The sequence below is a fragment of the Adiantum capillus-veneris genome, chromosome 9 (genome assembly GCF_014529385.1).
Source record: "Adiantum capillus-veneris isolate H3 chromosome 9, ASM1452938v2, whole genome shotgun sequence".
In the NCBI taxonomy this organism is placed as follows: Eukaryota; Viridiplantae; Streptophyta; class Polypodiopsida; order Polypodiales; family Pteridaceae; genus Adiantum; species Adiantum capillus-veneris.
In genome coordinates, this window is record NC_140939.1 from 46,744,836 (window position 1) to 46,769,949 (window position 25,114).

The 25,114-nt window shown below is 40.5% G+C and overlaps 1 long non-coding RNA gene across 4 annotated transcripts in view; it reads right to left on the reverse strand.

Annotated features, from left to right (window-relative positions):
• Positions 1-11,341: 11,341 nt before the first annotated feature.
• Positions 11,342-25,114, reverse strand: part of LOC147450448 (uncharacterized) — a 41,410-nt gene continuing 27,637 nt past the window's right edge. Inside the window, exons 3-5 of one of the 4 annotated variants that reach the window (XR_015189269.1) lie at positions 13,385-13,483; positions 12,500-12,693; positions 11,342-11,584 (exon numbers count right to left, since the gene is read on the reverse strand). This is a non-coding gene — a long non-coding RNA (uncharacterized LOC147450448). Of the gene's footprint in view, positions 11,585-12,499; positions 12,774-12,815; positions 13,150-13,384; positions 13,484-25,114 lie in introns of those variants that run through there. The other 3 variants (XR_015189267.1, XR_015189266.1, XR_015189268.1) reach the window with 3 other exon arrangements.

Sequence of the window (25,114 nt, forward strand, 5' to 3'; positions counted from 1 at the left end):
TTGTGGTTGTCCCTTGGAACCCAGCACCTTGTACTTTGAAAGAGGTAAATGCCCACTTACAAATACTTTATGCAATGGAATTCTGCAAAATTCCACCATATTCAGTGACTTTAGGGCAGTTTCAATATTCATACTTCATCACACAAATGTGTGGACTAAGTACTAATGTGTGCACATTCAAAGCAATAGATGGTAAAGGATTCACAGGCATGTGCACACTAATGCATGGACAACATGCTGATGTGTGCACTCACAGGACAACGTGCTAATGTGTGCACTCATAGAGGCCTACGTGCTAATGTGTGCACTCACATAACAATAGATGGTAAAGATTGCAAAAATGCATGTGAGACCGCGGGTGGGTAAGCCTACGATTCTCCACTCTACCATTTTTTAGGTAGCACTTGGCTACCCAAGCTCTTGATATATACTAGATACCTTTGGGTTATACAAAGGAGAAAAGGGTCATTTTACAAAGAATGGTTCTGCATTTAGGGGTTTTAAAAAAACCCCTTTCATTCGTGCAGGTGACATCCCATCATTATTACTGGTGAAACCCCCGGGATTGGGATTAATAAAAACATGTAGTCATAACCTCTCTCCCACAAAGCGATACAAACCAGCAACAATCTGAGGCAACACTCAGGATTACGAAAGCATCCACATTAAGACACCATGCATTCGAAGTGCATAACTTACATGCATCCCACCCCCCATCTCCATACAAATCCAATGGATCGCACTTAAAAGTCTTGTCATCTTGTCTACTTACACAACAGTGCCAAGAGGATCATCAACCTGAAAATCATCCTTGTCAAAGATCTTGATTAAGGCATTGGTCACATCGTTGTCCACTTGGAAAGAGAAAGTCTCATCCCACACAGTTTCTCCTTGCTTACCTATTCAAGAAAACCAGAAAAAATGCCAACTGTTAATTGATCAATACCATCCATGCTTTTGCCTCTATACAATAAAAACAGAATGAAGGTCAATGCTGATCACATAACATTCATGCTTTAGCCTCTACAATTGAAACCCATTTGCAGAGCTCAACGTCAAGATTGTGCCTCTATAAATTGAGACAGAATAAAGATTAATGGTAATCAAACAATAACATTCATGCTTAGGCCTCGATAATTGAAACCCATTTGCAGAACTCAAAAGTGAAGACAACATATGACATATCATTTCTGTAAAGTTGGTAGTAAGAAGGTGACATCCATACCTTCAATGACATGGCTCTTTTGATGCTCCTTATGGCAATAGATGACAGCATAAGGGTCAGATTTTCCAGCTGCAGAGCGGCTGGAAAGAGCGAAGGCCTTGCAAGAGAGGCGGCCAGCGAAGGCTACCAAGAGGAAAAGATGTTGTCAAACCGAAGCCAGAGTGAGTTTTTCTCGTCGAGGTGGGTACCAACGAGAGTCGAATTTGGATGCATGAGCCCTCGCAACCTTATCTTCCTCCCCCACTCAAACTTGAATGAAAACAAGTTGTGCGGAAATGCTTTTAGGACTATGAATATCGATTGAAGGTTACTCTGTGTCATGCATGTTAAAGCTTCATCTTCAACGCAATCCCAACATCATTGATTGTAATGATAAAATGAGTATTCATAAGACTAGGGTGCTTCCTTAGCACCAAACATGTTGGTAGAAATAGAGAGACTAGAATCTCCATGCCCACTTATCAGTTTTGGATCATAAAGGAGTTAACTACCCAAGCCACTAGTAGCCTTCACAAGGCATCAACCGCCATCCACTACCCCAGGGTTTTCTTTGAACTAGCATTTACTAGCAAGTGCTTTTTGGAATCCCACGAGCATATTTCAAAAATATGGATGAGAGAGAGAGAGAGAGAGAATAAAACAAATACATATGTGATGTATTTTTGTCACTATACCTCCCTCTCTCCCCATCTCCATTTGGGTTGGGGGGGGGGGAGGGGGGCATACCACAAAGCCATATCCGATCTATTTTTGTTATTCTACCTCCCTTTGTAGTTCCCTTTCTAGCTCAAAATATTTTAATTCTCTTTCTAAACAGGCAGCCCTTTGTGATGGCTCCTCAATCTTCAATGAAGATGTTACCTTAGCCCTTTTTCTACTTTGATCCCCTACTTTTACCTGAGGACATATAAAATCCTCAAAGCAGGAAGAAAATAAAGGAATATTAAGATACTTTAGGAAAACATGAGCAAAGAAAATCATGATTAAGAGAATGGAAACCAATTACGAGCTCAACATGTTTCAAGAAAGAAACACAATGGCTCTACATAATCACACACCGTACAATGAGAGACTTACAAAACCTATTAGCTATTGGTAAGATAAGTCACCGACTAGAGATAGTGTACATTTGTGGAAAACAAAAGTCTACTCGCTTGGAAAAAGAAATAAGCTAAGGGGTTTCATGCAAAAGATGCCAAGCCAATAACAATAAAAGTCTTAAAAAAAAGTTTTAGATCATTCGAGCTCTCACTTGGCTAGTGGCATAAAGAATCTAAAGTCACTAAAGGTAAGATGGAAAGCACTTACTTGACATGAATCTTTTAATGTTCACCGCACTAGTATGGAATGCTTGGTTTATGTATATTTAGGCACTAAAGTGCCATAGTAATTATCTATCATCAAAGAACCAAAAAAGGGTATGGATTGCCAGGGGTGGATGGGCGAACTTTGAGGAAAATTTTGTAAGTATAGCTGCATTCATTTATGGTTAGCATTTCATCAATAAATAATTTCTTGATTTAATTTCTCGATCACTTTCAATGCTTTTAAAATGTGGACAATGGAAAATTGGGAGCTTAGCTCATTTGAGAAAAATTATGGCACAAGCCATGGTCTTACTATGCCATAGAGATTTTGAGATCTAGCCCGTGTTCATTTATGGTAAACAATGTGTTTGTATATAGTTTTGTTACCTAATTTTTTTTTTATTGTCTCTTTTTGTTTTGTAAAATTTGACTCAACCGCCATTGCAACTAAGAAAACCTTTTTATTAGATTAGCGCATTCATGCACTACCATATGTTTTAGTTTATGTATCTTTGGGGATGATACAATTCTCCCAATTTTTATCCCAATATTCGACTTATTATTTGTATCATTTCAATTTGAGGCATTCACCCATTTTTCTAATGCAGCTTTTCACACTATATACTAATCTTTTTACATTCGACGTTGGCAATGCCTACATATAACACATTTATATCAATGAGAAATAAATTATCTTCGAATTTCGTGTCATCTTATTATTTTCAAGTTAAGTTGGAGTTGATCAATTTGTTATTGTTTTTATAGTTAAAATCTATTTACAATGATTAGGTCTTGCCATCCCAAAAAATTTGCATCTACAAGCATTGATATATATGGTTATTGTTATTAATAGTTAAAATCTTGTAAGATCCCCAACCCGCCAACACCAAGATCGAGATGGGATCCTTGACAGGTCTCTAGGTCTGATAAAAATCAGAGCCTCTAAACAAGAAAAATCCAAGGAATAGACCTTTACCATTGACAATGGCTTGGGTATATAGCCTTAGAAGCATACCTAATCCTATCTCGTAGCGAAAACAGGATAACATATTAAATGTCCGAAAAACTATTTCGGCCCTATAACTGCCACAATTGGGCTAAGGTATCCTCAACCAACGCTTTTTTCCCCCTAACAGATGTGAGGGCACAGCCGTTGGTAGACTCCTCTTCCAAGTGAATAAGTTTTCTAAACGTTTTAGTGCGCAGGGATGGATAGTTACCTGACTAATCAAGTCCACCCGTCCATGACTGACAACCTTAGTCAATCCCCACTTACCACCCCACACTCACACAAGATTCATTAATCTTATTATCACATTGTTTTAAACATTTAAAATAATGGTTTCTTTTAACGTTCCATCATAGTAATTCCTTGAAGACAGCATTGAAAGCATTCTTTTAGAAAACAGACATCTTTAAACTTAAGACAGGGTACTGTCAATCAAAACATTATCCATAATAACCATGATCAGTACTCTTCTTGTCTCAAGACCACCCAAGGGTGAAAAACGGCACTCATTCCTTATTCATAATCCGGAGTGGATAAACCCCCACCCAAGGTTCCGGGTGTCCATACACCAAACTAGTTGCCCATACAACCGGGCGGCTCCCCTAGGATAAAAACGGTATTCTAACTTATGTAGAAACATCAAGACATGACACGGAGTACAAACTCATCGTTCATGGGGTTAACCGACTTATCCGTGGCTAGAAAGCCAAATATTATCATTAGTTTAGACTAAGGATTCGGAGGTGTCTTGAGACAAGCTGTCTTAAGGATGATCAATCATATCTTTCCTATTTCAACCAGTTTTAACCGAGAAGATCTTTTTTGCATATGAATATAGCCGAGACCTACAAGAATATTTCCAAAAGATTAAGGATGCTATCTCTATCTCACAGCAAAGGAAAAAGGCTGCTTCTGCTAATAAGCACAGAAGAGCTCAAGCCTTTAAACAAAATGATTGGGTCTTGCTTAAATTTTCCAAGGCTCGATTCAGGCACACAAGGGGCAAGAATCCTATGGGACACCAAAAGTACTATGCTAAGTTAGCAAAAGGTACTATGGTCCCTTCCAAATTCTTAGACCAATCAATGAGATGGCCTATCAACTCAAGTTGCCCAGTCATTGGCTCATACACAATGCTTTCCATGTGTGCCTACTAAAGCCTTACAAAGGAGAGCCACCCCAAGAACCAACTATTGAAGACCCATCGGAGATCGAGAACCAAGAAGAGGTTCTCGATCCCGAGTCCATTATCTGACATGAAGACAAGGTATTTAGAGGTGGTAAGATTATCCGACGGTATCTTATTAAATTTAATAACTATCCTTTTGAAGATGCTAGACGGATGCAAGGCATACAATTAAAGGATAATCTAAACCTTGTCAATGCTTACAATGCTTCCCTAGAGTAAGCAAATGTAAAAATGTTTAAATGAACAAAGTTTTTTTCTTATAACACTCTATTTTTCTTTATAGTGCTCACATGTTAATGAATATGCATGCTTACAATCATGTTTGTGGAGACGACGTCTCCCAAACACCAAGTAGAGCTTGTCACTCTACTATAAAATATTGATACGGAATAATGTGCAGACATGCTTGGCTAACGCTCTCAAGCACCAAATGGACTAGTCATCCATTATGGGACGATGCCGTAGGGTAAAATAGGGGTCCTCTATCCGCTAGCAAACGGACTAATGACTACGATTTATCGTCTCTACCTCATAGTCAAGGACGACTATGATTTCAAGAGAGAGGTAATGTCATAATAACTAATATCTAATTCTCCTAAATGATTTTCTCATGTGAAACTAGTCATTTAATATGGAGAGATACCAGGGGGAGAAAAAGCTAGATATTGGAAAGACTGCCAGACCGGTCTCAACAGGGTATCCAAAGGAGTGAATATAGGAATCCAGATGGAGATGGTTTGCTAAAGACCAAAGTGCATCAATGGAGTTTAGAAAGACCTTTGGGTTCAACTCCGTTAAGACTTCCATAGGGTAAAGTTTCATTTTTATAGTCTAAATGTCCTAGCCATGGGAACCATTCCTAGTCACTAAAGTGCTAACTTGTAAAGTCAACAAAGGACTCCAACAAGAAGGCAAGAGAGAGGGTGAGCTAGGATGAGACAGAACACACACACACACACACACACACACACACACACACACACACACACACACACACACACACAAGATTACCTTTACACCTAAACGCAAATAGGACACATGTCAGGTATGCAACAAAACCCCCCATTTTTCTTGAATCCTATTGGATGAACAAAGAGGTAGACCAATCTAGTGTAAATTCAATTTCTTATTTTAGAAATGCTTGAAAGAACCAATGAAAATTAATCACCCTAAAAGAATATTGGACAATCAAAAGGCCCAATCAGAAATAAGCAACCCATAAATTTGCTTAATTCCTATTGGCCAGAAGACTAAGAGGTCCAATAAGACTTTAGATATTTAAATTAATTATCTAAGATTTTACAAAAGGGGAAAGGGGTGAACACTTGTCACAAGGCTCTTGGCTTGGCATTTCAAATGCTATTGGCTAAGCTTTTCAAGGGCCAATAGGATGCTAGCATGAGTAAATAGCAAGAGGGGTCAACCAAGAGAGAGAGGGGGCCTGATTTTTGCAAGGCATTATCACACACACACACTCACACAATCTCATGTGTGAAGTAAAGAAGACTATCTCCTTCTCAAGCTTTAATGGAAAGCTCATCATCCACTCCAAGCTGGTGAGAAGGGAGGCCTACACCAACAACTCTTGGCTTTGTGATGCAAATCCAGCCAAGAGCCAAGCTTCAATGCATGCTGACCTCCTCTACCATGCTAATTACTAAGCTATGCTAAGCTTTTATGAGTGATTATGTGAAAAGACATACTTCTTTCTCGTAAGAATACTCCTTCTTCCTCTAGATCTACTCTCATACCCCGCTAGCTCTCACCATCTTCGAAGGTGTGTGAGGTCTTGGGTCTGAGACCATGAGGGAATTGATGTTGTGTTTTCAAGTGTAAATTTGGTGCTTGAAGCTTCCATCTTCATTGCACCAGCAAGTTATTGAAGGAACACAAAGTATTGTACTGTAAAATGTCTCCCTTGATGGGGAGAAACCTATAATACAAAGCCTTTTGGAGGGGGACTGGCTCTATGTAAATCCAGTCCTCAACTGTTTTCAATAGCTTAATTTCTCTCTCTTTTTGAAGTATTGTTCATGTCTATCTAACTAGGTGTTATTCTTTTGTTGCTCTCTCCATCCAAGCACTCTTGCTATGCTCATTAGGAATCTACTCTTAATGAAATGCTCACTATGTCTATGTTATTTTCCGCTACACACAAGCATTATGCCATCAAATGTTACAAAGGGTGGTTTATTTCCAAAACTTATATGAAAAATTGGACAAAAATTGTTGGAGCTATATAGAGAGCCCACACTTAGGCTATATATAGCTAGGAGTCCCCACTATATACGTGTACTCTATGTATGCTCTACACACACTTTGGGGATTATATATGATGGTGTCGTCTCTCTCTCTCTCTCTCTCCTCTTGTCTACATGCGCTCTCTCCCTCCGGTTCAACATGGTATCAAAGCTATGGATAAAAGATACTCATGATGTTCTTTTCTTTAGATGATTCAAGAAGCCTCGTATTTGTATTGGTTTCTTGGTGTGTTAGACGCATCATACGATGATAAGTTTTATCTAATTTTGTTGATGTATGCTTGGGTATAACTGAATAGCAAGTTATGTATCTGCATGCTTGATCTTTGAAACTTAAAATTGTAGCATGTCTTTATGATCAAGATTGATGGAGTTGAGCATCCTAGGTGCTATAGGCTAAACCTCTTACAATGTTAAGTACAAAGGCTAGTGCCTTTACTGAGGTTTGACAGATAGATCGTTGTCTATGCTCACTTCAGAGGTCTGATGTTGTTGAGCCAATTTGTATGGAAGGAAACGAATCAAAGATGAGCTACTCAGAGTTGGCAGTGGCGAGAAACAACACGTACCTCTATTTTGAGTGTACGTCCCAATTTAGCACCGCAACCTCTAATTTCAGAGCATCAATAATGTAAGCTAGGACAAGGCTAGACTATTTTTAGTGCTACTTCTGACTCGTTACTTGTATTCGCCTTCAACTATATATTAGAGAGACCTCGTCTCCCTCCAAAGCATCGTATTCGCCTTCAACTATATATTAGAGAGTCCTCATCTCCCTCCAATAAGCCACCATGGCTTCGTAAAAAAGCTCGCAGACATAAAGCAGGATTGCGCGTGTGTGGCTGGTTTGGAGTGATAGCAAAGCAGCGTGTGCTAATTTTTTTCTTTTTCTATACTTATTCTCATGCTATAAAAATATATTGTACCTTCCATCTCGTAGGTGGCTAATGGAGGCATCCGCTAGCAAAGGATAGGTCGTGGACATGAGAGGGTATGTTTAGCGCCAGTGGTGCGAGCACAGATTGTATATTCCAGCAAGGTTGTGGTGTCCACGGTCTGTTAGCGACTTGGGTGTAGTCCTGACGGTTAGACTCCCACGAATTTTAAACCTTCACACCCACCGTCGTTTGAACACCCGTTATGTGGATAAAGAAGGTCCACACTTATTGTACAGATAGCCCCAATCAACAACGAGTTAAGCAGTGCTATTTTTATCTATCATGATCTACGTTATTGTAACTAGTGTCGATAACCTAGTGCTTATGCGTATAAGTACTACGGAGAAAAAGAGATGCCACTCTATTTTCTTATGTTTTGTTTTTTAGAGCATCCACAAGCAAGGAAAATTAACATAGATAGAGGAAATTTCTTCATGCTATGTGTAGCAAGCTTCTACCTAGTATATTGTGAGTTGCTTTTGGCTTCGATCACATGGCCTAGCATAGCGTGAATTGCTGTCCACAATATTTTACCTGATACGATCCACATGTTGTCAGATTGAATGCTTCAACCTTCATCTATGGCCGATGAAACCGATTCTTAAAAACTCGATCTTGATTCACCATCACTTCTATGACAACATACTATGTCAAAAGAAATCTAAAATCGATGTTTGTGTTATTTTGTCATCTTATGAATGTCAACTACTCTTACTTATCAGTGGTTACAAGTCTTTATTTTTTATCATCCATGGATATGGTTCTTCATAATGCAAGGCAACTCCATGTTCCATAACGCAATCAATCCAAATGGTTTATGCTTGAGAGCTTGGTGCTCAATTTTGTCAAAACTGCTCTTAATGTTTTTCTATCGTCTTGTCATCAAGGTTAAGTATACTTGAGTGTTCTAGTCGTGACTTCACTTTTCATTATTTTTATATCATGACTTCACTAATACCTTTCTTGATGTTGTGATAGATTACCTCCCATTACTCACAAAGTTTATGCATACTTGAGAGCTTGGCGTCGAGCTTGGTGCTATGCTTATTATCGTCAAATTGCACCCTTCTAATCAATATTCGTGCCTCAATATTTCATGGCAGTATGATTGTTATCGTCTCATTGCACCCTTGTCGTCTATGGTGCTATGGTTATCGTTTTATTGCACCCTCGTCACCATTGGTGCTATAATCGTTATCGCCTCATTACACTGTCATCATCTTTTTGTTATATGTACATGTGGCATCATTATTTGTTTCTCTGTTATCTTTAGAGCGGTGTTGCGAACCGTCTCTAAGGACAATGTGATGTGATTATCCTTCACATCTTGATATGTTTCTTGAGTTGCTGTTTTGTTAGCATGATAAAAATCACATCAAAGAGCATATATAACGGATCAAAGATGTTAAAGCTCCTGTAATTTAAACCTTCAATTTGTGTTGATTAGAATTTTTATGAGCCTTCATGGCCATTGTTATATATTATGGAGTGATATAGCTCCTTTTGAATATATGTTTTATAAATTTGAAATTAGTTAATACAATTGTACATCTATATAATGATGTGGATTTTTCCCTTGTACCCCCAAGGATTTTTTTCATCCACAGTTAGAGACTCCTATTTGAGTGCGGGTGTAGGCTCTAGATTTATGCTATATACATCTAGGTGTCCCCACACTATGTTTACACAATGTGTGCTCTATACACACTTTGGAGATTGCATATGATGGTGTCGTTTTTCTCTCTCCTTTCGTCTACTTACGCTCTCTCCCTCCGGTTCAACAAAAACAATACACGTGTCTTTTTGCCATAATTTAGGTTAATATCCACTTCAATAATTCTTTTTGAATAAATTTTGAAATTTCCTTAAATCGAGATGCACAAAGTGCAAGGGAAAGAATCTCTTTGTAATATTCAATGAACATAGAGAGACTGCGGTTTTCCACTACTTATTCTCATCAAATGCAATGGATATATCCAACAATACATTATAACAGCAAAATTATAGAACCGCTAGCATTGACACGAAAAAACAAAGAAAAATAAAAAGAGAAAATATTGTGTGCGACTATAGCAGCGACAAAATATGCGATACTGATTAAACAACAATATACGCGATAATAATCGCGAGAACATAACCACGATTATTATCGTGTATAGTGACGTTGCTATTATTATGTATATTATCGCTAAAGCCTATTCAAAAATAAAGGTACTCATTTGGGCCACCTAATTTTAGGTGGCCTAAATGAAGACCTTCATTTTTTACCTACATAAAACATATGAAACATCAATTATTTTCTAAAAGAGTATATAGAAAAAACCAAAAACTTAAAATTGAATATACTCTACCTTGACAATTTAATGTACAAAAGATCGACTATTTAAAAGAGTTACCAAAAAAAAAAGGTTGTATATACATTGTGCCACATTGGAACTTTAAGAGAGTTTAGACAAATAATTTTTTACATAATCCTCCTCCTCATTGTCGTCTACAAACATGTACATTTGATCGCTCTGACTCTACGTAAACCCACATCAAATTAAACAAATATCAACTCAAAACAATTGATACAATATTATTTCTTTAAACTTGTCGCTTGTAGTGATCCAACTACTACATCGAATTGCTCGTGAGAGATGTAGTTGTTCTCCAACAACCATCGCCAAGTTTCAAATTCTGTATGCTACTCCCAAACTTGATCGTCTCTCTAGTTGGTCAATCAAAACTGTATTTTTCTAATTTAGCAATAAAAACAACTAAAATCTTTATAATCATTGATTTAGATTGTAATTAACAAAATAAAAGTGTTTGAATACTAACCTAATGTTAATCTTGCCACAAAAGTGGTTTCATCCACTAATGTCACTTGTGCCAAATTTTAGTTAAATCACGACTTTTTACGTGATATAGAAAATTGTGCAACTTCTTGAGTACGAGCTTAAGGTGCAAAGAAGACTTTCAAAGTTCTTTTTTATTCTAAAGTCCATAAAATATCATTTCAATTTCTACAAATAGTATTTTTTAAATAAAATATGAAGTTTTTTTAACTCAATACAAGCATTATAGTCTATATCAAGACATCATAGAAGGGTATCAACTATATTACATTCCTATTTTATGATTATCAAAGCATAAACAATCATACCATATCAATGTAGTTTTGTGTATTTGATCAACAAAAGAAAGTTTAGTTCATGATTTACTTCCATAGCACATTGAATCAACTCATTATATGTTTTTAATATATGTTTCTAAGTGTCAACTTTTAGAATTCCTAAAATTATTCACAAATATTTTTAAAAACGTCTCTTTAAGCCACAAAAGTGGTTGTGTCTAGAGGACTAGAGTTAAGAAGGCACAATGCATCCATTGAGAAGGCACAATGCATCTCCACTAGAAGCCTACCACAAGCAAACAAAAAAGAAATGCTCATCAGTTTCAATTGTGAGATACAAATTACTTGGCTCTATATTTGAAGGTCTTTGAAGTACTGTAAAAATCACCAACATAATAAGAGTAATGAAACTAGCGTAGAATCTCTGTGAGGACCCATTTGTTATCAAGTAAGGGCGGTGCCTTGCAAGTCTCATCATCCAAGGAGATGTGTGTTGAACCTAGCCCATAATGTGTGTTGCCATGCTCCTCTGCGTACCTAAGCATATGCAAGATAATGACATTGGTAAACTACAATTGCCTTGAATGCCAAGAAAAAGTAATGTCCACCTACCTAGCCAAACAACATTGACAACAAGCTTATATGTTTTGGGTTGTGGATCCTTGAATTGAGCTAATTAAGGATGACTCCACTACAAAATGAGTTCCCACTATAAACACATGCCATCTCTCTCTCTCTCTCTCTCTCTCTCTCTCTCTCTCTCTCTCTCTCTCTCTCTCTCTCTCTCTCTCTCTCTACACACGCACACATACACATACACATACACATACATACATATGTGTGCACGCACGTGCACAGTAAACCAAAACACATTTTTCCCTTGTGAATGCCAAGGTTACAAGTTGTACGTATGTATTGATATAAATGCTAAGCCAAAACACACTTATCGGACACTCTGACCAAAAATACTTAATTTTACTTTTGATTTGACATCCACCCCCTCTTAGCATGTACATCCTTCAGCATCTACCACTTTATAACCCTTCTTGGTCTAGCACTATACGTGAATCTCCCTCCTCGTCAACCTCATCACTACCAATATGTTGCGCACACACAAACACACACATACATATCCGTATATGTGCACCCACAAACACACACACATATATATATATACATGTATATCTATATATATTGTACACACACACACACATACAACATACAAACACACATACCTATCCATCCATCCATCTTGACCACATGCCAAAGTTTACAATATTTTTTGGGATATAATTGAAATGTTCAAATTTTAACCTTGAAATGAAATTACAATCAAGAATTTTCATTTTCAAATGGAAAATTCATATTATGAACCAGCATATGTGAGCCCTACCTAAAACTTTGGTTTTGCATCATGTCTCCTTCAATAGCTAATGTAGTGCTAATACTGACCTTGAGAGGTGGTCTCACCAGTGTTGCAAAATCAAAGTTCGAAGTTGCCCTACCCTTACATAGGTAGCAAAAGTGAAAATAATTCTAAAGACTCAAATTTGCTTGGAAGACATCAGACTAAGTTGCAAGAGTTGCATCTTGAGTGGACTCCAGTTGCTGTCGCATGTGGGATCCCATTGATGTGATGTGGAACCCTATCTTTCAAGAGGCCTTGATGAGCATTGCAAATAAAAGGTATGTTCTTATAGACACTAGCAAAATCTCCACATAGCACCTAAAACATTGTAAAGGGTGAATATGAAGCTATTCCCACCCATACAATGCTCAACTTTTTGCAAGTTTATGGTTACATTTTAGCCCTTGATGGGTGGATAAACTAAAACAAAAAAACTTTGACCAACATAATGATTAATTATCTTCCTAGGGGGTCTATTTTCTTAAGAGGCTATTGATGCATATTTTAAGGAAAAGATAATTGGCTTTTTATCAAAGATATATAGACATGAAATAGCAAATGTTAATGGGCCAAAGATTGTGGCTTCCATTTTCATACACAATGGATCTAATTGTAAGATTCGACACAAAATTTATCCCTCTAAGAGAGGTTGGTAATGAAATCAAGTTCCTGACTTCATGTGAACCTTCATGGCCTAAACAAAAGAGATGCATCAATTCCCAGGAGTTTGCCAAGATGATCACCAAAAAAACCATGCAACTCGTGCACTTATAATCAAGCAGCTTTTTTTAGCGTTCAAGTCTTTACAAACTACATAACCTCCAAATGCTGTAACCAATTGATATTAGAGCAAAACTAAAATTTGCAAAACAGAATCTAAAAAAACTTAAAAAGCAAGAGTAACATAGGAGCACCATTATGAAATTTACCTTGTGCCCTCATATCCTTGGGAGACCCTTGGGAATGCTAGCATCACAAATTCCAGTAAACTGATGGGTTATAGTGCTACTAACTAGCATTTGCAATATCTGCGAGCGAAAAAAACCTTATCAAGTTTGGCTATGCATGAATTCTTCAACAGCTTCTGAATCAAAAAAGAATTGAACATCTTAAAGGATTGAATCATGCAAATGTAATCCCAAGTTGAAATCAAGGTCCATCAATTTTCTTCTTCAAAACTTACTCAACATCCAACCGATTTTTGTAAACTCATTTTTGTTATATTTAAAAACAAGGTGAGGAGTCACCAAGGCCTACTAAGGTTAGGGGGGATGAGAGAGTTATAGGGAGAAGGTCAGAATGATCGTCTACGACGTCCTTTTTGTTGTGTTTTAATATAAAATTGTATTGTCCATTATACACACATAATCACAAATGCCTTATATGTAACAAAAGGCCCGACTTAAACAACAGGTGAAAGGCTCACATTCGTATTCTAAAACAAAATAAAATTAAAGAAAGTCGATACAAAAATAAAATAAAGAGACCCATTGAAAAATTAAATCAAAAGAATACTTCGACGCTTTTATAAGACCTAGCCCACCTTTTCATGGGATGCCAGGCAATCACTGGCATGGCTGGGAAAATATGCAAGTGGATTCAAAGGACATGGCAAATTAAGTTCTTCAAGACTGATCTGTTCTTTGGTAGTAACAGGTTGGGAAGTCCTGCTCTTCTTGTCTGCACTCAAATAATCAGGTACTACTTCTTTCACCATATTTATCAAGCAAGGAACCACCGCGTGTTTGAAGGGGGTCTGGCTGTGGTGGCAAGCTTTTGTGAAATCATACAAGAGAGCACTGTGACGATCCACATGATCGGAGGCAAACAAGCCTTTGAGGACTGGTCCAGAACAATACATGTCATGATGACATCTTGTAATAAGTAAAGCCTAGGAGTAGTTGTGGTTTCTCTGTCGAGCAAAAAACTTGTAATCCTTTGACCCTCAAGGCTCGGTCTGAGCTCAAGGTTGGTGTATATTTCTGATATTCTTAATACTATCCACTCACAATTGTGAGTTTTGAAACAAAACAAAAAGGTAGGTATAATAAGCATAGGAAATAATAAAACAATTCAATGAAATGGACGTGTATGATGTCCTTAGATTAAATACACTTTCACAAATTAGAATATTCAATGAGTCCATACTTCACACATCAAATCAAATTCCTATGAATGAAATCCTTAATCCCTTGCTCTACAAGGAATTTTTGAGCATGCCAAAAACCATTATAAACAATTATGGTAGAGTAGAGAAGTCAATAAAACGACGTGTCCCAAAACTAGAACAAGGGTTGAATGAATCCATCATATCTTGTTTCTTATTATAAGGACAGCCATGATCAACAATGCCAAACTGTGTTCGCGAGGTGGACAATGGAAAGGGATTGAGTTTTACGACAAGCTGCTCGCCCCTTAGTCTGAAACTTTGGGGGAACAATGGGCGCAAGGTATTTTCATAACTCTATAACTCACTAGTCCCCTTGGCTCTCTAAGGCATGGAGGGTCATTTTGAACCCATTCTGGAGAGAAGTTTTCGGAAAGACCAATAACAAAGGACTTCAACGATTGAGTCGATTGCAACTGCAGAAGCTGGAAAGGATCAAAACAATTGGACTCCCAATTTCACCTCTATGGAATTGAGAGACTAGTGGAAGTAGAGCATTAGAACGGCTAGACACATTGAGTGTCTTCCTACGCGTCCAGTTTTGAGTGAAAGGCATGGCGGTGGCCCACGGACAAACACTTTCTTAAACCGCGAACCAAGGATGTGTAGAGATCCCGTATGGTCTCAAAGGATTGTTTTCCCCTCTAAGCAAGCAATGGGGCAAGCACTAGCTCGAATAAAAATAGATAACAATCGCAAACACCATCTGGTACCCACATTGGCCGCTTGGGATGAAGGTCTTTCTTTGAAAAGGAATGTGGGGAGCCTTGCGTACTGGGGTGAAGGTCCCATCCAGAGGTATTGGTCTTGGTCCTGATAGATGCTCACAATGCAACAAGGCTAGTGAGGATCTCCCCCACTTATTCAAGGAATGCACGACGATCTGTGGCCTAGCAAGGAAGATTTGCAAATGGGTGCAAAAGACCTAGAAGATAGATTTCTTCAAGAATGATCTCTTCTTGGGGGGAACGTGTTCAAGAGCTAGGCGATACTTATCGACACGCAAATTGGAAATATTCTGCTACTTCAAACATGTGTGGAAGGCCAAGAATTGTCGAATCTTTGAGAATTCCCTCAAAATAGCTAAGTTCATAGAGATTGCACAAGAAAGCAAGGAAACAATTGTCGCCATTGGAAAGTGGATGAACTCTGATGAGTGGAATAAGGCAATCAGTGCCGTTATGACTGGTGGGTTCCCTATTAGGTCAAAGCTTGCTCAACTTTCAGCCTAGGTTCTCACCAATGCCTTTTTCAGTGGCGTGGGGTGGCTCCCTAGTAGCCAATGTATCTATGATTGTTGGGTGACGTCATGGCTCGGCACAAGCATGACTAGAATTTGTAATTTCTTGGTTTGATTAATATAATTCACTCACGATTGTGAGTTTTGAAAAAAAAAAAAGGATCTTAAATGGTATCGTGGGCTCGCAAGATGAAATTGCTCATCATTTTTAGACACACATCATTTGTGAGCTCATTGGGAAAGAGTTTGGACCAAGACAATGAGGAATCTCAAATCTCGAGCGAGATTGTTTGAGCAATCCCTAAAACGAGCAAGGTTGGCAAAGGCACACTATACAAAATAAAAACCAAACAAGATTTTTTAGGCAGCTTCAAGCACAACAAAAAAAAACTATAACAAGATTACAAGTAATTTTAATGGTAAAACGACCATAATTTTTTGACAAAACAACCCCTTGAACAAGGGTTTGGTAGAATGTTTCCTTTGATGGGCTAAAACAATTGGAACCAAGTACTCTAGAGAAAATGGTGGAAACTTGAAAATAATTCTATTCTTGCAATGAGCCTTTTCTTTTGAGAAAATCCACATCATGGTATATATTAAAGTTTGGATCACACCATCGTAGGTAGCCTTCTATTGGGGGAGGGGGGGGAGAGTGGGAGTTAGTGGTGTTGCCAAAGGTGGTGGCAACAAACGTGTCACGAGAGGTGGTAATGGTGAGGGATTATAAAGAGTGCTTTGATGAAAGAGCATGCAAGGTTGATAAAGCTATGAACAATTTTCTTATGACAACTTTGTCCACATGCTAGTTCTCTTTCACCTACCCATATCGATAGAAACCTAGGTTTAGTGTAGTTCCACCTACAAATTTTGATATTTATCTTCAAAGTTCAAAGTAGAAGGTGAATAAACCTACAAACTTTAGAGAAATTTAGTGTAAAAAACTTCTTAGATTCTCCATGTTTATATGAGCACAGCTCAAAGTTCCTAGACTGCTTGGGGTTCCTAGTCTGCTTAGTTGTCCGTCATGCCTCGACCTAGATTACTCACCCAACGTGTGATGCCCCTATGCTAAATACACTTCTTAGAGCCATGGTGTATGATTGTCATTGTAGTCCTTTGAAATGCTTTTCCTAATGCGGCTTAGCCCTCCATTTTTGTTTGTACTTTAACAGCTTTGTGGGAGTTGTACGTCCATCAATGCCTCATAGAAATTCAAATGGATGGTAGTCTAGCATTGCATCTCTCCTCTTGCAGAATGATGTGGCCCAGGACTCGGTCCCTAGCACCCCATAAGGTAACCCCCTCCAAGGGGTAACTGGGAGGTTGGTTGTGCTACAACAAACAACATTGTGCCACGTTGAGACAACTCTGTTGGCTAGGAAAGGTAAATCTTAGGGTCCCTAATCATTGACAAATTTGATTTTGAAGGAGTTGGGCAAGGAAACTCACAATAGATGATGCAAGGAGGTCCTCAAGTTCAACCGTCATCATTTTCAACAACTATATAGTATAAACAAAACCCTTTAAAAAATCTCTTTGAAAGAGACGCAGACTCTTTCATGTACGGACAGGGACCAGTGCGCTCAAAAAAAAGTTTGTTCTGAAAACTTGACAAACCTACCTACTGTGAGAATTTTAGTAGTAAATTGATTAAATTTGAAGGTTTTTACACCAAATGATGCTAAATTTCTATAAATTTTGTAGGTTCAATCTCACTTTCTAATTTAAAATTTAGAGGTAAATCTCAAAATTTGCAGGTGGGATTACACTAAACCTAGGTTTCTTTTTTCAACCCCTCGCCCTCTCTCTCTCTCTCTCTCTCTCTCTCTCTCTCTCTCTCTCTCTCTCTCTCTCTCTCTCTCTCTCTCTCTCTCCTTTTGCTCTCTCTCAATCTCTTTATAAAAAAAATTATCTGAAAGAGCCCATGTCGATGTGGATTATTTTTAGAGAGATTGAGAGAGATGGAGGAGAGAGAGAGAGAGAGAGAGAGAGAGAGGAGGAGGGGATCATATATGGGCGAGGGAAGCCTCGAAGGGAAGAGGCTGAGGAGGCGGAGATCGTGCATGATGTAGGATCAACGTATCTGTGCTAATGTGCGTCACACGACCTTGTACTTTGTCACAAGTAGAGCTTCTGCATTTTGACGCAGCCCGACCTAATCTCTTGTCGCACCATCGTTTTTGGTGTTGCGGGTTGAGTGGGTTTTTTCCCAACCCAATTAAGCATCGAGTGTGAAGAATCGTGGTGGTTGTTGGCTAAGCGAGGCAGCTGAGGGAGAGCACGCACTCCTGTGAGGCAAGAGTTCAAAACTTCTAGTGGGGACGGGTAGAGGCAAAAAAAGGAGACTAGAGAGACGCAGCTGCTACATCGGCCTTCTCTCTCTCTCTCTCTCTCTCTCTCTCTCTCTCTCTCTCTCTCTCTCTCTCTCTCTCTCTCTCTCTCTCTCTCTCTCTCTCTCTCTCTCTCTCTCTCTCTCTCTCTCTCTCTCTCTCTCTCTCTCTCTCTCTCTCTCTCTCTGTCAATACATATGGCTCACATTTAAATAAACTGTATTATTAGTTGGCAAGATTCCCTCCCTCCCCACCACCCTTTCACTTTTTTGATATGCACCTCTTTTGCGCCCCCCTCACGGCCCCTCACCTCTCTCAATAGCCCTCGACTACATCAATCATCCTATGAGCGACCACGACGCCAAGAATCTCCGACTAACAACCTCACATGGCAGTACTTCTTGTGCAAGCCCACATGCCCTCGACGGTGTTAACACCCACGAGAACAACGCCGACCCTGCTCTCCCTCTCTCCAAACCAACAATCTCGATATGAATTATCTCGCAACGCTACAACACGAAGCTGCAAATTTGCATTGCAACACACTAAACATATGTGCGTAAACTCTCTTCTGAGCAACTGACGACTAGAAATCTTTGCATGAATTCTCTAGTCAGCACAAAGATCCACATGTGCACCGACGTGGCTAACTGCATGAAAAGAGAGAGAGAGAGAGAGAGAGAGAGAGAGAGAGTCTCCGCCCGGCTCTTGGAGAGAGAGAGAGAGAGAGAGAGAGAGAGAGAGCAGTTCTCCGTAGTCTATCGCATGTGCAATGCTACGAATCTTGGGTAATACCACAAGAAAAACGATTTTTCAATATGTTGATACACTCTCGCTTAGTCAAAAAAGTACATACTAAGGGGGCCCTCTGGCTCATCTTAAATAAAGTACATTAGTTCCTAAATTCCTTGCTAGTGGGCATTTGCGTTTCTCAAGAGATGCTTCTTCGGAATGTCATCAATCAAACATTCCTACCGTTTTGCAATAACCACTTGGCCAGGACATCGCGACGACCTTCAGTGCGGTCCTAATTTTTTTTTTAAAAGGAAAAACGTCACGATGACACAAATAGCACTCGGTGGTGCCGTGTTTAGCTGCTGCCAGCCGGCGTGCGTCCCCTCAGTCAGCTATGCGCAAGTGACAGGCAGACCTGCACTCAATAGCTGCTACCACCTGCCTAAGCTGCTTCTCCTCGCTTCCTCGATCACCCCCTAGCTGATAGACTCGCCGCCATGCGCCCCCTCTCCGTTTCCTTTTTTCCTTGGAGTGCAAATCCTTCCATTTCCTACTTCGAACTAACGTCATGATTTCTTGCCTCCTACTAGCTCCCCACTGATCCGTGCTAGCTCCCGACCCTGCACGTCTCCCTGAACAACCCTCTCCTGCGTCAGCTCCACACCCTCGAGCTCCCTGATGATCCAAATCTCCTGTGTCTATATATTGCCAACAGCATTGAGCAGTGTGTCAAGGCTCATCCTCTCCCTCTCTTGCTGGAGTGAGGACCTCCCTTCCCTCTCTTTCTACATGAACTGCAGCTCGCGACCTCTCATTTCTCTCTTACTATGTGAGCAGTGTAGCTCTCAGCAATCTGCATCACTCTCCCCTCTAGAGATACATTGTTCCATATACTGCCACGATATGATCTCCATGCACAACAACTTCTAAAGCTAGCTACACTTTGCTGCCACACACGCAACGCTTTTTTTAAATTTTCCCAGCTGGTGCCCCTCACTCTCTCTTAGTCAAAAAGAAACTCTCTGAAAGAGCGCGTGTCACTAGGAGGTGTATTTTTCCTGTTGCCTTCCGTAAATAAGTATTAGATATATTTATTTTATTTTTACTTGTTTGTCCCAAAACCCTTGAAAAGGTGCAAGTGGACATTGCATGGCCAGTGTGAAACGGCTGCAGCCAAATGGGTTTTTCACATCGGGGATCTAGGTCGGTCAGATAGGGACTGCCCCGGCCAGTTAGCACTGAATTATGATGAGTATGGAAGCTCGTGTGCGCCAAACTGGAATTTGGGCCACTCGTCAAGTCACTGCAACTTTATAAGTTGAAAGGGGCCAGTAAATTAACCCACATTGTAGATGGTGGTCAAATGGTAGTCTTCAATGATGGTTAGGAGACCGATAGGTACGCCATGGAAGCATCTCCTAAAATTTAGGGAACTGCTATTTTTGACCGGAAAATGTGTTCGCGTCATTAGCTCTGGAATGACAAGGGGAACATTCTATTGCTCTGCTGCCAAGTCAACTGACGCACCAGTTGAGATATTTTTAGCAAGGAAAGCCCAAACTCGGAAACTGGGCGACGTGTGAGCCTGTGAGCGATTCTGCCACTCTGGGAGGCAAAAACGAGCTGCATATCAACAAAGGGGACGCCATTTTCAGCCTCAGGTGGATTGTAGCAGGTACAGAAGCTATGGAATGCTTACCTTGCCCTCTATGCACAGTATGGTGACGGGAGTGATGCCCCGCACGCTACATACTGCTCTCTTTCTCCCCTACGTACAGTATGTTATGCCCCACTAGTGGGCTTCTCATTTGACCTATGTACAGTTCTAGGGGTTTATGCGCGTTTGCCAAGGCAAGAGCCTTCTGAACAGGAACCGGATTAGCTAATTGCTAATCCCCCACAGGTACGCACAGTTCCATCACGAAAGATTGCTAGTTTGGAGAGTTTTCTCGCGTGAAAACTCGTCCAATTCACAAGGGAACTGTCCCATTGCGCGCGGGAGCCCTTGGGACACGCGTAGGCGTGTTCGCTCCGCTAAAAACGATCCGAAACAGGGAATTACAGCCTGCTGTGTTTTTCTGCAGGTTTAGGGTTTCGCACCTAAACTGCAAGGGAACATCGGGGGAGCCTCGTGAGAGCCTTGGGATGCGTGTACAGGCTTTTGGGCTCCCGGCAGTGAAAAACAGAGAATTACAGCCCGCTGAATTTCTGTGACAGCTCACCAGAAAGCTTCCAGATATCGAGGGAATCCGTCCTAGACAGGTGTTTTTGACCTACACGGGTTTTTGCGCCGTTATGCTGTCGAAATCCGGTCGAAAACCTGCGTTTTCAGCCCTCGCCAAGTTTGGACAGCTTTGTGAAAGCTTGTGCTAAGTGGTCGGATCGTCTACCTTAATTTGAATAAAGAAATACCGAAAGGGGCGCCAGTCTTTGGGGCCTACAGGGTGTCGGTCTCGTGTGCGCAGTGACATTCTAGTCGCTAGACGCAACTGTGTTCTCTTCCCTTCTCAGTGCTCTGTGTAAAGTTAACAGGTAATTGAAATAGTACCGCCCTCTACGTTGTATAGGCCGGTTATATGGTTCCATCGACGGGATAGTCACTTTTTCTTCAAAAAGTGCAGCGTGGATTTTTGTGGGTGAAAGCAACACAAAGCTTGGCGATATGGCAGAGAAGAGAGACCAAGTACCTGAAGAGGGATCTTCCTCACATGGCACAGAGAAAATTCCTTCAACTCTTCAAGAAGAGGACAGGTTGTTTAGAACTCAACTGCGTTGTTGCATGGACATGTTTCAGCAGTTGGCTAACAACCCAAGGATGCAGGAATTCTTACAGGCTCCGACACAGGGTTTTCAGCCTCCTACACAGGGCATGACTGAGCCGTTGCAAGAAAAGGAGATTTCCAATGCGCAGAGGACTCATGATGCTCGAGGGAAAGCCCATGTGGTTGAGCAACTAGCGGTGTCCAATGATCCAAAGCAACTTGCTTTAGCTGGACAGGAACCGTTTGTGAATGGTCAAGGGAGCAATGAACAGGCTATGCGTCAGACCCTTCCATTACCTAATACTTATCCTGGTTATTTTGGAGGTGGTTCAGTGTTTCAAGCTATGGCTGGACCTTCCACAGGTTATATGCCAGGGAATGTGTTCGGGACAATGCAAACAGGCATGGGTAACCCTATGTACGCGAACATGGGTGTCCAACCAGGTTTTCAGGGTGCCTATGGCCAGTTTCGAGTGCCTGGAACACAATTTGGTATGGCTGGTTTTTCGCAGCCATGCGTACAAAATGCACATATGACAGGGAAAACAGTTGATGCGAGTGCTGGAATGAACACTCATGGAGCACCACTGTTACAGGCACCTGTTTATGATAATGTGGCTCCTTTGAGTCAGCCTAAGGATTACAAGGAAGGTGGGCAGGGAGTGAAGTTTGAAACTTTCAGAGGAACTGAGGACCAATTGAAGGCTTTGACCTTCATACAGCAGTTCGATGCAGCTTATGCTGGAGGAAACTTCACGGAATCTTCAAAGATACGCAAGGCTGCCACTTTCTTGAAAGGGAATGCGCTCCAATGGTGGACCGCATTGTTGAACTAGGGTCAAGCCCCAACAACGTGGGTTCAATTCAAACAACTTTTTGCGCCTGCATGGTTGACAAACACTTTTGAAGTGGATGTGATGACAGAATGGCACGAGTTGAATGCTAAACAGTGTGCGAATCTGGAAGAGTACAATAAACGGTTTTGGGCTGCATTGTTGCCAATCACCTCTTACAGGTTTGTGCCTTTGTCAGAACAAATTGAGAAGTACTGTTGCGGATTGCCCAAGAAAATTAGGGACTACTGCACAAAGACTACTGTCATGAATATGTTTCAATTGATAGAGAATGCAAGAGTGGCCAACAATCTGTCGAAGGGAGATTCCGATGGATTTAATAGCCACAAGAAAGGGGCCCAGGGCAAACAGTTTTCAGCCAAGGGCAATGTTGCAACAAAGCCTTCTGAGTCTCCTGCAAAGAAGCCCTCCACTCAAGAAGCTGATACGTCCAAGAAGCAGTCTAAATCTTCTTCGGAACGAGGGCAAGGACAAAAAAGGCATTTTTCTGGCAAAACTTTTCAAGAAAGGAAAGCTCTTAGGGAGGCCAAGAAATGCTACATTTGTGAACAGGAAGGACACTTTGCAAATGAGTGCCCACAGAAGAAGTCACAAGATAAGGATGACAAGTCATACCATAAAGGGAAGAAGCCAAAGCCGAGTGCAGGACTTGTTCCAGATTTGGTTGGAGATCAGCCAAACACAGATGCCACGGAGCTGTGCAGAGCTTGGGGCAAAGTTAGAGACCAGACAGTGCTGGTTTTCTTTGATCCAGGAACCTGTGCAAATTTCATATCACCAGAATTGGCATCAAAGTTGGGCATTCGTACAGAGGAGATGGGTATGACAGGCGAAGCAGGTTTGGCATGCCCAGGACATTCAAAGCCTGTTACTTCCATTCTGGGAAAGCTTCGTCTGCACATTTAGAGCTATGTGGATGCGGAAGAATTTCATATTATGCCGCTTGAGGGCTGTGATGTGTTATTGGGTATCCCATAGTGTTACAGGTTGCATGCTATGGTGGATACTTACAACAAAAAGATTACCCTTGTACATAGAGGAAAGACTCATGTCCTTGATGTAAAGCTTAAAGGCGAGTCTGTTCCAATTGTTTCTGCTTCTGCTATTTCATCTGTAATAAAGAATCATCTTTCCGCGTACTTGATCTTTGCAAAAGAAGTACCTCAAGTTGTATCTAATTTGTCTACCTTAGATAAAGACAAGTCAACTTTTTTGAGTGGTTTCAATGATTGTTTTTCAGACTCTTTGCCAGGGGAGTTACCTCCTGAGAGACCTGAGGATCATACTATAGATCTTGTGCGAGGTTCTAGTCCACCGAATAGACCACCATACAGGGTTAGTGCAGCCCAGCAGAAACAGATTATGGGTCAGGTCAACGAGCTTTTAGAGAAGGGGCTGATTCAGCCCAGTTCATCCCCTTTTTGTTCGCCTGTACTCTTAGTGCAGAAGAAGGATGGTTCATGGCGCATGTGCATTGACTATCGCGCCTTGAATAAGAATACCATCAAGAACAGGTTCCCCATACCGAGGATAGATGACATTCTTGATCGGCTTGAGGGAGCGTCATTGTTTACAAGAATAGACCTAAAGAGCGGGTATCATCAAATACGCATCAGACCAGAAGATGTCCATAAGACTGCGTTCAGGACAACATTTGGTCTCTATGAGTTTCTTGGCCATTTGGTCTCACAAATGCTCCTGCCACATTTAATAGAATGATGGACAGAATTTTTAGACCACATAGAAACTTCGTGGGTACCTTCTTTGATGACATGATTGTCTACTCAAAGTCTAAAGAGGAGCATAGGGATCACTTGACCGCAGTTTTCAATGAGCTACGCAAGAATAGGCTACTCATTAAGGCGAAGAAAAGTGAGTTCTTTTTGCAAGAGATTCACTTCCTTGGGCACATTGTTTCAAAGGATGGGGTACGCATGGATCCCGCTAAAGTGGAAGCAATTAGGTCATGGCCAGACTTGAAGTCCATACATGACATTCGAAGCTTTCTAGGCTTATGTTCCTATTACAGGAGGTTCATCTGAAATTTTGTTGAGATTGCTTCTCAGCTCCATGCACTGCAAGGAAAAGGAGTTATTTTCAAGTGGACAGCCAAGGAAATTTTAGCGTTCAAACACTTGAAAGAGAAGCTGACTTCAGATCCGGTAATTATTTTGCCAGATCTTTCTAAACCTTTTGTGGTTCAATGTGATGCGTGTGGCCATAGTCTTGGTGCAGTTCTAATGCAGAATGGCCGAGTAGTCGCATATGAGAGCAGAATTCTTTTGAAGACTGAAAGGAACTTGCAAGTCTATGAGAAAGAATTGCTGGCAGTAATTCATGCTCTCACTAGTTGGAAACACTATTTGCTAGGGGCTGATTTTGTTGTCCAAACGGATCATCAAACCTTGCGATATTTTCTTACACAGACGAAGTTGTCTGAGAAGCACATGCGATGGGCAAACATCTTGTCAATGTTCCATTTTCAGATTGTGCATGTGCAAGGGAAAAAGAACGTGGTGGCTGATGCGTTGTCACGAAAGCCCCAAATTTCAGCAGTGTCAATTCCGT